The sequence below is a fragment of the Hemicordylus capensis genome, chromosome 2 (assembly GCF_027244095.1).
Source record: "Hemicordylus capensis ecotype Gifberg chromosome 2, rHemCap1.1.pri, whole genome shotgun sequence".
Lineage (NCBI taxonomy): Eukaryota > Metazoa > Chordata > Lepidosauria > Squamata > Cordylidae > Hemicordylus > Hemicordylus capensis.
The window spans coordinates 80,734,159-80,746,005 of record NC_069658.1 but is presented as its reverse complement, the minus strand read 5'-3'; the positions used below and the strand labels follow the sequence as shown (position 1 = coordinate 80,746,005).

At 41.8% G+C, this 11,847-nt stretch overlaps 1 long non-coding RNA gene across 1 annotated transcript; it reads left to right on the top strand.

The window, feature by feature from the left end:
- Positions 1 to 811: 811 nt before the first annotated feature.
- LOC128346598 (uncharacterized) lies at positions 812 to 9,268 on the top strand. Its single transcript, XR_008317074.1, has 3 exons — positions 812 to 1,151; positions 7,856 to 7,908; positions 8,571 to 9,268. It is a non-coding gene; the product is annotated as an uncharacterized LOC128346598 (long non-coding RNA).
- Positions 9,269 to 11,847: the final 2,579 nt, after the last annotated feature.

Here is an 11,847-nt window from a genome sequence, read left to right as displayed (position 1 = left end):
AATTATTAAAATGGGCCCCTCGCTGCAGATTAGCAAAGGAGACTTTCAACCATGCAGGGTGAACCTATGTTTGTTTTCCCAGAATTCTGAACAAATTCAGTCAAGTTTGATTGCAGGAGGTTTTTCACAGGAGGCTTTTAAAGCCCTTTAAGACACATCTCCTCTGGAATGGAGGTGCTGCATTCACATGTTGGCCAGATTTACCCTGAAGTCCCTGCAAGTTATTGGGGAGCAGTTCACACACATGAAAAATAAAATAAAAGCACCACACATGCTTCACAGTTCTCACTCAGACCTTCTGGGTTGCAAAACAACTTGAACATAAGTGCATTTATAAATGAATGAATGAATAAATAAATAAAATTAATAAAATACTGTTCCAGAAGTTTTTGCAATTTTCTGCCATGAAACAAGCCACTTATAGGACTTTTTAGATAGTTTTTTTAAGTCAGCAAATTTTCCAAGCTGTTTCAAAATAAATATTCAGAGACTTCTCGGTCCCTCCCCCCCCCATATCCAAGCCCTATGGCAAGCAGATCCCTATATATGGGGGGCGGGAAAGGTAACCACAAAAAGGAGTTCACACTCTACCTGGCAAATGCTGGTCTGGGTTAAGCAGGGCAGCAGGGCGTCTTCTGCTGCAGAGAGCACTCTGGCTGCCTCCTCCTTCCTGGCTGGCTTGGGCCCTACTCGAGTTCAGGCTTCACTGCGGCCTACACGAGGCCTCCGTGGAAGCCCCGCCCACCCGCCGATCAGCTGAGAGGCGGGAGAAAAGGAGCTCTTGGCAGCTTGCCTGCTGCTTCGATTTTGGGCCAGCAGAACAAGCTGGAGAGACGGCGAAGAGGGCAAGTGGCTGAGAGGCTATGGGGCTGGGCAGGGGGCAATGGGGAGTCACATGAGGTGCCTCTGGGGTGCCCCTCCAGGCAGTGGGGCCCCCAGACAACTGTCTCCCCTTGCCCTATCATTGTTACGCGCCTGCTCTGAATATAGCACAGAGCTGCATTAGGACCTCAAGCAGCAGCTGTGACAAGGTTTACTTGTCACCGACACCATACTTTCATTCAGACTTATTCATTCAGACTTGTTTAGACTTTGCAGAAATATTCTTCTTGACTTCACAAGGAAATGACAGGGAAGACCTCACAGAAATTGTAAGTATTTTGCTGTAAGGACAGAAATACCTTCATACTATGCCCAAGGACAAAAAGAAGCCAATCCAGCAATCTTTTATGGATGAAGAAGCTGTGATGGATATAGGGAGTCTCTCTGTTATCAACAGCTTCACACTTATTCCAAGAGCAAGTTGATATGCATGTATATTCATTTGTACACTCATATCTGCTACCACATTGTAATAATGCATTGCATTGTACCCAAGAAATTCATCTGCATACCCGAGTCTTCATGAACCTATAGATCAGGCTGTGAAACATTGGTCCAGAATCAGCACTTCAGCAAAATACAAATTCACTGCAAAGGGAATAATATATATATTTATATATACTCTCTCTCTCTCTCTCTCTCTCTATATATATATATACACACACACACACACACACACACATATCTGTGACAAGGGCTCTAGCAATAATACAGGCACACATCTGACTGTTGTGGGACCATCAAATTTGATTTAGAACTGTATTTCTGAAAAAGAAAAAGACAATCAGAATATAATTGGCATTTTACATGTAGTTTGAATTTCAGGCTTATAGAATATTGACATAGTTTTTCCTCCTTATGTGACATACCAGGCAACTAGAAGAGCCAAGTCTGGTTTTTCACAATATGTTTCAAATCATCTACAAAGTCTCATAAATCTATATTAAATGACAGCAGGCTACCGTCTGTGAACAAATGTATCTATTATGAACACAATACCTTGCTCACAGCTTGTACACCAAAACCTGTTCCACTATTAGGTAAAATGATTACCTGAAAAAGTCATTCTCATGTCTGCTTTTCAGATAGTACCAGGAACTCTCTTATAGAATACTGAAACTTTTTTTTCCTTCTTATGTGACGTACCAGGCAACTAGAAGAGCCAAGTTTGGTTTTTCACAATATTTTTCAAATCATCCACAAAGTCTCATAAATCTATATTAAATGACAGCAGGCTACCGTCTGTGAACAAATGTATCTATTATGAACACAATACCTTGCTCACAGCTTGTACACCAAAACCTGTTCCACTATGAGGTAAAATGATTACCTGAAAACGTCATTCTCACTTCTGCTTTTCAGATAGTACCGGGAACTCTCTTGTTTGAATGCACTTGAAAAAAAAGCAACATTGGGCAGATGAGGAATGTATTAAATAACTTATCTAAAGGACATGACCTTTAATTAAAGCAAGCTCTTTTGCTCCAGGAAACTATAATGATCTGTAAAATGTACAGATGCAATATATAGATAACTGGTGAGACTAGTAAATGAAACGAGCTAAAAGTAAGAACATAAGAACAGCCCTGCTGGATCAGGCCCAGGGCCTATCTAGTCCAGCATCCTGTTTCATAAATAGCCCATCAGATGCCTCTGAGAAGCCCACAGGTAAGAGGTGAGGGCATATCCTCTCTCTTGCTGTTGATCCCCTGCACTGGATAAAAAATTATCTTTGTCTACTCTCTCTACTCCATGCATAATTTTATACATCTCTATCATGTGTCCCCACAGTTGCCTCTTTTCCAAACTAAAAAGCCCCAGATGCTGTAGCCTTGCCTCATAAGGAAGGTGCTCCAGGCCCCTCATCATCTCGCTTGCCCTCTTCTGAACCTTCTCCAGTTCTACAATGTCCTTCTTAAGATGCAGTGATCAGAACTGTACATGGTACTCCAAAAGTGGCCACAGCATAGATTTGTATAAAGGCTTTATAATATTAGCATTTTTATTTTCAATCCCCTTATTAATTATCCCTTGCATGGAATTTGCCTTTTTCACATTGGCCGTGCACTGAGTCAGCACTTTCAATGAGCTGCCCACCATGACCCCAAGATCTCTCTACTGGTCAGTCACTGACAGCTCAGACTCATCAGCATATATGTGAAGCTGGGGTTTTCTTTGCCCCAATATGCATCACTTTACACTTGCTCATGTTGAACTGCATTCTCCATTTTGTCTCCCACTCCCTCAATTTGGAGAGGTTTTTGGAGTTCCTCACAATCTGTTGTGGATTTCACTACCCTAAATCGTTTAGTGTCATCTGCATATTTGGCCACTTTGCTGCTTACCCCAATTTTTAGATCATTTATGAACATGTTAAAGAACACTTATCCCAGTACAGATCCTTTGGGGATCCCATTTCTTACTTCCATCCATGTGAAAATTGTCCATTTATCCCTACCCTCTGTTTCTGTCATTCTATCTATTATCAATCCACAATTGAACCTGTCCCCTTATCCCATGACTGCTAAGTTTATTCAAGAGCCTTTGGTGGGAACTTTGACAAAAGCTTTTTGGAAGTCCAAGTATACTATCTCAACCAGATCACTTTTATTCACATGCTTGTTGATACTCTAAAAGAACTCCAAAGGTTAGTGAGGCATCTAAAAAGAAACATAAGATAGACACCAGCAACAGTCACTGGACGTACTGTGCTGGGGGTGAATACGGCCAGTTACTCTCCCCCTGCTAAATAAAAGAGAATCACTGCATTTAAAAGTGCCTCTTTGCCAAGTTAGCATATTTAAACATTTTAAATATGTTTAACCATTTTTGTCCTTAAGTATGCTTTCCATCCATTTAGTCGGCACAGAAGTTAAGCTAACTAGCCTGTAGTTTTGTGGATCCCCCCTTAATCCTCTTTTGAAAATCAGAGTTATATTAGCTACTTTCTAGTCCACTGCTACAGAGATGGATTGTAGGAATGAGTTACATATTTTTGCTAGGAGATCAGCAATTTCACATTTGAGTTCCTTTAGAAATTTTGGGTGGATGCCATCTGGCCCTGGTGATTTGTTAATTTTTTGTTTTTCAAGACAGTTTAGAACATCCTGAGGCTATTCACACATGTGTGCAAAACCAGGCTAACGGAGCCCAGTGCAGTTTTGCATGTGCGGGTGAACTGCCAAGATCAGTTCATGGCGGCAAACCCACCTAAATAGCCTCCCTTTAGAATGAGATTAAGGGAGCAAGCACACCCTTAACCTCGTTTATTTGTTTGTGTGTTAGCCATGGCTGCTTGCAGCCACGACTGGCACACTCGAAGGGAAGCAGTTCCCAATAATGCATTGCACACTCATACGGTGCATTATTGGAGCTCTGGGAGGCCAGGGAGACATGCAACAGCTCGCCCCAACACCCTGACCCTTGGAGATGTAGAGAGCAGGAAGCAGCTGCCAGTTGTCTGGGCGTGTGATCTGCCCACCCAGGGAAGCAAGAACAATCGTCTGCAGGGAGGATAAGTGTAACCCGCTCTCCCTGCAGACCACCCTGGAGCTCTTCTCACTGATCGTAAGAAGAGCTCCCCTCTCTTACTACCTCAAATTGGCACAGTTCTTCAGCCTCCAAGCCTGAGAAGCTCAGTTCCAGAGCAGATATATGGTCAGAATCCTCCACTGTGAAGACAGATGCAAATAACTCATTCAGCTGCTCTGCAGCCTCCTTATCCTCATGCGAAGATTGGGGAGAGTTTCTCCCAATGTTCTAAAACCAGGGCTGACATGTCCAGTATTGGCCAAAATCTGAAAGGGTTGATGTGTTGTGTATCCAGCCCTAATCCTGAAAGAGCATCTGGACTAAAGCAGTCAAGATGCTGGATTCAGAGTTACTCCATAACACCTTTGCATATGAGTAGAGGAGCAGGTTTCACCACATTTGAAATGGCAGGAGGCAGGGGACACTACAGCTACTAGGATGAGATTGTGAAAGAGGGTAGTATTTGTAAGGGGGAAGAAGCTACCTCAAAGACTGTACAGAATAGGAGAATCAGAAAGGATTCTGAAACCCTCTATATGTACATGGCTGGCCCTGTTGGCTGACAGCTAGGGCACAACAAATTCTCTATGGTGTATCCTCCTCTTGTATGCTATTCTGGCTTGAACACCTAAAGAGCTACACTGTGGAGCAAGAGCAGTGAATTCTAATCCTGCCTTCTTGCCCTCTTTTGCCTCTGACACAGCAGCCAAATACAAAGTGAGTTTGGCCTTAATCTTACCACGTCCCCAGCAGAAGGGACAATTACTCAAAATTACTCAAATCATAGCTTTTGGTTATCGATTATCTGTTTTTGAAAAGACTAGTACTCAAACCAGCATTTTTGAACATCTTTATGTACTAAGGTGTTCTTATTTTCTTGTGCATCATGCCAAAGAACTCTGAAAATGCCATCTGGCTGATTGGTTGATAGCATAATTTCTTTCCTGTAAACAGGTTTCTACAGATGACATTTCAGGAAGTGGCTTCTCAGCTCAAAGCATAGTCAGGCATGAAAATTATACTATTTGTGGAATATGCCCCAAGCATCCACATAGATCATGTGCTTTATTCATTTATTATCAGCAGAGCCAACAAAAAAAATGAGAGTATTCCCTTACACCTGTCATAGCCAGGCATGAATTATTCACTGATACCTGCCTACATTATTATTATTATTTTTTTAAATAACAGAAGAATAAATGTAAGGCAACATTAAAAAATTACTTGTACTCAGAAAGACATGAGGAACAAAATATGCATTCCAAGTAAACATAAGACATAAAAGCAGAGTATTAAATAATACTTGGCAAAATATATTCTTTCAAGGCCTTAAATACTCTACTTCAATATCCTTAACAAGATCATTGTAAAACACTCATTAATGCTTTTAAAAGGCAAAAGCTATTCTCAGGGTCTAGTGATTGTTGGAAATGTTTCTCCGCTAAAGTATCTGATTTTCACCAGTGAGGAATTTGCAGCAGTATTGTGAAGTTTTTGGAAGACGTGATTATTATTAAAGAGATTGTGGGATATGACTTCCTATGAAAAGGAGGTGTGAAGGGAAACAAGACAGTCCTAGTTGCTGTATATTTGTATAACAGTAAACTACATTTTACTGTAAGGGCAGAAGGGCAGTCTAGAAATTCGGAAGGGCGGTCAATTGACAATTGACAATGACAATTGAATGAATGAATGAATGAATGAATAAATAATACATCTAAAAGCCATCTAATGGCACAATGGGGAAATGACTTGCCTAGGGAGCAAGAGGTTGCTGGTTCGAATCCCTGCTGGTATGTTTCCTAGAATATGGGAAACACCTGTATTGGGCAGCATATTTCTCTGTGTAAACCGCCCTGAGCCATTTTTGGAAGGGTGGTATAGAAACCGAATAAATAATCATAATAAATCATAAATCATAAATAAGTTCATACTACGTGGGAGATGGCAATGGTGAACCTCTCCTGTATTCTACCAAAGAAAACCATATGGCTCTGGGGTTGCCAGGAGTCGACATCGACTCGAGGGCATAACTTTTCCTTTACCTTTAAGCTACATCTAAATGGAGAAAGTGGAATAGTGTCAACACGGATAAATGGCTTTGTGTTTAGAAAACTCTATATTTGGTCAAATTGACTTGTGTAGTCGGAGCTCATGAAGGAAAGAAATCATTATTTGTTCTGTGGCAAATGGCATGCATGTGTTAACTATTTACATATACTGTCATGACAGTGATTTTTCCTTCATTTTGACTGTTTTCTACTACTATTTGTTAAACTTGTAGTACCTGACATTTATTGTTATATCATATAATGGTGTTGTAATAGTAGGAAAAAACATGACAATTTGTGATTTCACAGTCAGTGATGACATAGGAAAGCTTCAAATGGCTGCAGCCTCTATCACAATAGTAATATACATTTCATACAATTTTGGGCTGTGTATCATGTCAGATCTGACAGAGTTATTGGATCCAATAGTGCCTATGTCAGATTATGTTGGATCAGCAGGGAACCTTTATTATGTCAGGATTACTGGAGTGTCAGATCAAGCTGGCCACTAGTAATGGATCACATTAGTGGTTCAATTCCATTGCCTTCCATCCACAGTACTTGTGGGGAGCAATATAGATTCCTTTATTAAGAACATAAGAACAGTCCTGCTGGATCAGGCCCAAGGCCCATCCAGTCCAGCATCCTGTTTCACACAGTGACAGTGGCCCACCAGATGCCCCTGAGAAGTGCACAGTCAAGAGGTGGATGAGGGCATGCCCTTCTCCTGCTGTTGCTCACTCCCCTGCAACTGGTATTTAGAGGCATCCCTGTTCAACTGCTGTGCTTCACAGCTTTTGTAGTACTCCTCATGGACAATGTTAAAAGGGATTCTGGGGAGAGGTAGAGAATGACAATGAGAAAGAGAAGTTTTTGTTTTCATCTTGTTTATGCTTATTGGCTGTAACTATCTCTCATAGAGCCATTTTTTGCCATTTTAAAAAGATTTTTTTTAATTTAAAAAACAGTGGATAAATCTCCTTCAAACTCAATAAACTTAATGCTATTGCTTTGTGTTACCACTATGAGACATTTAAGAACTTTCTGGCTAGCCATTCCAGAGTTATTTCATGTGCCAACAATGGGGAGAGGGGAATACCCCTTTCATATGAAGTAAGAAGCAATTTTATCCAAACTGGGCGTGCTTAATGGTCAGAATGGGGGGTTAAATTCCTGCATGTTTTGTAACTTTCTGCCATAAAACAAAGTGGCTGTGGGACTTCTGAGAAACATTTTAATTTCTTTTTATTTTTTAAAAGTAGACCAATCTCTTTCAAACTCCACGCACTTAATACTATCATCATATCCCACCATGATAAGATGTTTGAGAACTTTCTGCCCTATCATTCCAGAGTTATTAATTTTTATATTTTTCCTATTGATTCCTTTAGGAAATCTTACTTAAGTAGGATATTTCCGACAAAAATCTGACATGATCAGTCTGGTAAGTAGCATTATACCAATTCCAATCATTTTATTGTCGAATCAGATCATGTTGAATCCAACTTTATTTCCCAGTGTACAGAGTAGTAAAATTCCTGCATGAAAGGAACATAGGAAACTGCCATATACTGACTCAGACCATTGGTCTATCTAGCTCAGTATTGTCTTCACAGTCTGGCAGCGGCTTCTCCAAGGTTGCAGGCAGGAATTTCTCTCAGCCCTATCTTGGAGAAGCCAGGGAGGGAACTTGGAACCTAGATGCTCTTCCCAGAGTGGCTCCATCCCCTAAGTGCTCACACATCAGGTCTCCCATTCATATGCAACCAGGGTGGATCCTGCTCAGCTAGAGGGACCAATCATGCTTGCTACCACAACACCAGCTCTCCTGGATAATAATAAAGCAGCATGTCATGCAGGTGCCACATTCAATCATATTAATTTCACAGGCAAAAGCTAAGTGAGAATTTTGTATCTGTCATGACATGTGAAGTCTGGATCTAAGAAATACCCAGCACAGAAATAATTGTCATATATCCAACCAATCTGCTTGTACAGTTCTATCTTTCTGCATAACAACTGTATGATATTATAGGAAGTTTAGGGTGTGGGGAATGAGTAGAATGTCAATTAACCAGCAATTTAATTTGTTCCTGTTTCTGTTAGATGCACAGCCCATATATGTTTGCTGAAGAGCACTTGTCAGCATCTGCATAGGTGAGGACAGACCAATTTGTCGGTGTGTCTTTCTTAAAGGGTTGTATAAAATGTCCTAAAGCACACAGGTTCATTTTTGGTACCACAGGCACTGACATAATACTTGTACCAGTAAGTGGAGTACTTCCATATTTTTGTCACAAAAGAAAGCAGAGATAGTGACTTCTCTTCCTTCTTTCATTTCAGTCGCGGCCCAGTTTAAGCCAGTTGTGCCCAAACAAACAAGCAAAACATCCTAAGGATGTCCTGATTTGAGGAATGTTCCACTGCAGACAAAACTGCAAAACTGTTTCTTATTTGCTTATTATTTTTTTGTGTAAACCACCCAGAGCTATTTTTGGAAGGGCGGTACAGAAATTGAATGAACGAACGAACGAACAAACAAACAAACAAACAGTGAGTTTTGTTTTTAAAATGCCATCTTGTGAAATCCAAAAGGAGCTCTCTCCTAGGTTGAGTGACAAATGGGTGGAAACATGCATTTCAGCACTGGATCAACACTGCATATACACTTTCAGAAATATTCACCCACTCACTCATATCCTGAAATTAACACACCTATTAGGAATACATCATGGCCATTTATAATTCATAAATGGCATATCTTTTCCTAATAGCTTTTTTCTGAATCACAGTCTTCTGCTTTATTCTTGATGACCCCTAATTAAACATTATACAATCATATAGGCTGGTATGCTGCCTCTAATCTTGAATTCAATTATGATTCTCAATCAGTGGTGTGTGTTTTTTTAAAAAAAACTTTTAATACCTCTTTTTCACAGGACCATGCAGAAGGGGTTCCAGAAGATGAGTCCATTCCAGTCAAAGCGAGTTCATTTGGGTTTATTTATGCGCAGGACAAACAAACAAAGCACAAAAGAAAAGACACTGGGGCTATTCTGATGATCGGCAAAAATCGGGCTAGGAGAGCCTAGCCTGATTTTTGCCGATCGTAAGAACCACTGGGCTTGGCTGCGAGCCTGGTGGTTCTCTAGAGGTTAACCCGCTGAAGTACCCCTCCCCTTAGCCCGGGTTTGCGGAGCAAGTGCTCCGCAAACCCGGGCTATCTGATCGTGAGTGGCTGCGGCGCAGCTCTGCGCCGCAGCTACTCATGAGGAGACCCCCAGAGGGGAGGCAAAAAGCCGCCTCCCAGCTCCGGGGGTCTTGCCAGCATGCCCTGCACGCTCGCGCAGGGCATGCTGGAGCTTGCGGGGGCCAGCTTCCCCCAGCCCCCGCCAGCTCCATCACGGAGCTGGCAATCTTGTGGGCGGCTGATCCAGCTGCCCAGGGCTCCCTCCCTGATCGTGAGCGGGGAGACTGGGCTTAGCCCGCTCTCCCCGCACACTCAAAGAAACCGGGTCTCACTGTTCGTGAGACCCGGCTCATTGAGTTCATTCACACAGTCAAGACTGTGTTCAACCCAGGCTTGGGAGCTGTGTGTGCTCCCAATTTTCATTTGTATGGAAGTAAGGTAAGAGGAAAACCTCGGTAGAAATAACTGTGTGGAAGCAAGATAGGAGGGAAAGCTACACAGGTTTTGCTCCAATCTTGCTTCCACACAATGGGGCCTTTCACATGAATGGAGTGGGATTAGGCTGGACAGGAGTGTTGGGATCCACACACCTCCCGGCACTCTACATGAGGGCTAGGCTGCTCGTGATAACAGACTGGATCACTTCTACCCAGGTTTTCCTCCTACCTTGCTTCCACACAACCAAAAATTGGGAGCACATGCAGCTCCCAAACCCAGGTAGAACATAGTTTTTGATTGTGTGAATGACCTTGTTTCAGATTATTTGTAGGTTAGTACACGTGTGTAAGCTGAAACACATGCAAGGAAATAGTAGATCTATGGTTGTAGGAGCTCCTTTCTACACAGTCCATGCAATCAATGGTATGGTCACAAATTTTTGGTTTCAGTTTATGTACACTTCACAGACAGAAAATCCAGAACATGACACCCTGCCCTCTCTTTCATTCACTGCAGGAAAGAAATATTGCAATATATGAACCCCTGCTAAATTGGCAAAGAGGCACCTTTTACCACGGTGATTCTCTTTATTTAGCAGGGGGAGAGTAACTGGCCCTATCCACCCCCAGCACAGTACCTCCAGTGACTGTTGCTGTTGTATTTCTTATCTTTCTTTTTAGATTGTGAGACCTTTGGGGACAGGGATCCATCTTATTTATTTGTTATTTCTCTGTGTAAACCGCCCTGAGCCATTTTTGGAAGGGCGGTATAGAAATTGAATGAATGAATAAATAAATAAATAAATGCAATCTAGAAGAGTTTCTAATGTGAATAATTTCTGCTAGAATTTTGTCTGTGAATAATTTTTATTAGAAGAAATTTCTAATATTGTGATTTGAGACATACTAGACATAACATGGGAGACCCCACAATTATCATTTTGGTAATTAGCATAGTGATCCCATGAATGCTCCATGGATTTCCATGGAACACTCATGGGGTCACAATGCTAATTAGCAAAATGACTATTGTGTACTTATTCCATGTTACACAAGCATCTCTGCCTGCCTTTTCCTTACCATGGACCTAACAGCAACTTATGGAAAGGGGAAACTTACAGCAGGGAAATATAATTGGACACACTTTGTCAGAGCACCAGGCCTTCAAAATTACCTTCTGGAGGTTGCTAATTAGCAAACAAAAAACTGCAGTAAATTCTAATCATGGATCTTTAACACTATGTCTACTTTGGCCATCTTGCTTTCTGTGGATAATTCTATAGTATTCTCTATTGAGAGTCAGAAATTTGATAAAAGAATCATAATGTTTCTTGACAGCCCTGGCCTTCAGAATGTGACACCCACCAAAGCTTTAGGAGAGGGACAGAGAGTCAGCTAAAAGCAGTTTCCAGTTTAATTGAGAGACAGAGGAAATGTTGAGCTGTGAGTTAGCTGAAGATGATCACTGAGTGCATGGCTTCTCCCAGGAAACTGGATGCAGGATTAGCAGGTTTTCTACCTGCTATGGGAGTGTGGTGTTGCTTCGTTTATAAGATTATAAGAACTTCAAAACATCCCTGCTGGATCAGGCCCAAGGCGTATCTAGTCTAGCATCCTGTTTCACACCATGGTCCACCAGATGCCTCTGGGGAGCCCACAGGCAAGAGTGCATGCCCTCTCTCCTGCTGTTGCTCCCTTGCAACTGGTATTGAGAGGCACCATGCCTCTGAGGCTGGAGATGGTCCAAAGCCACCAG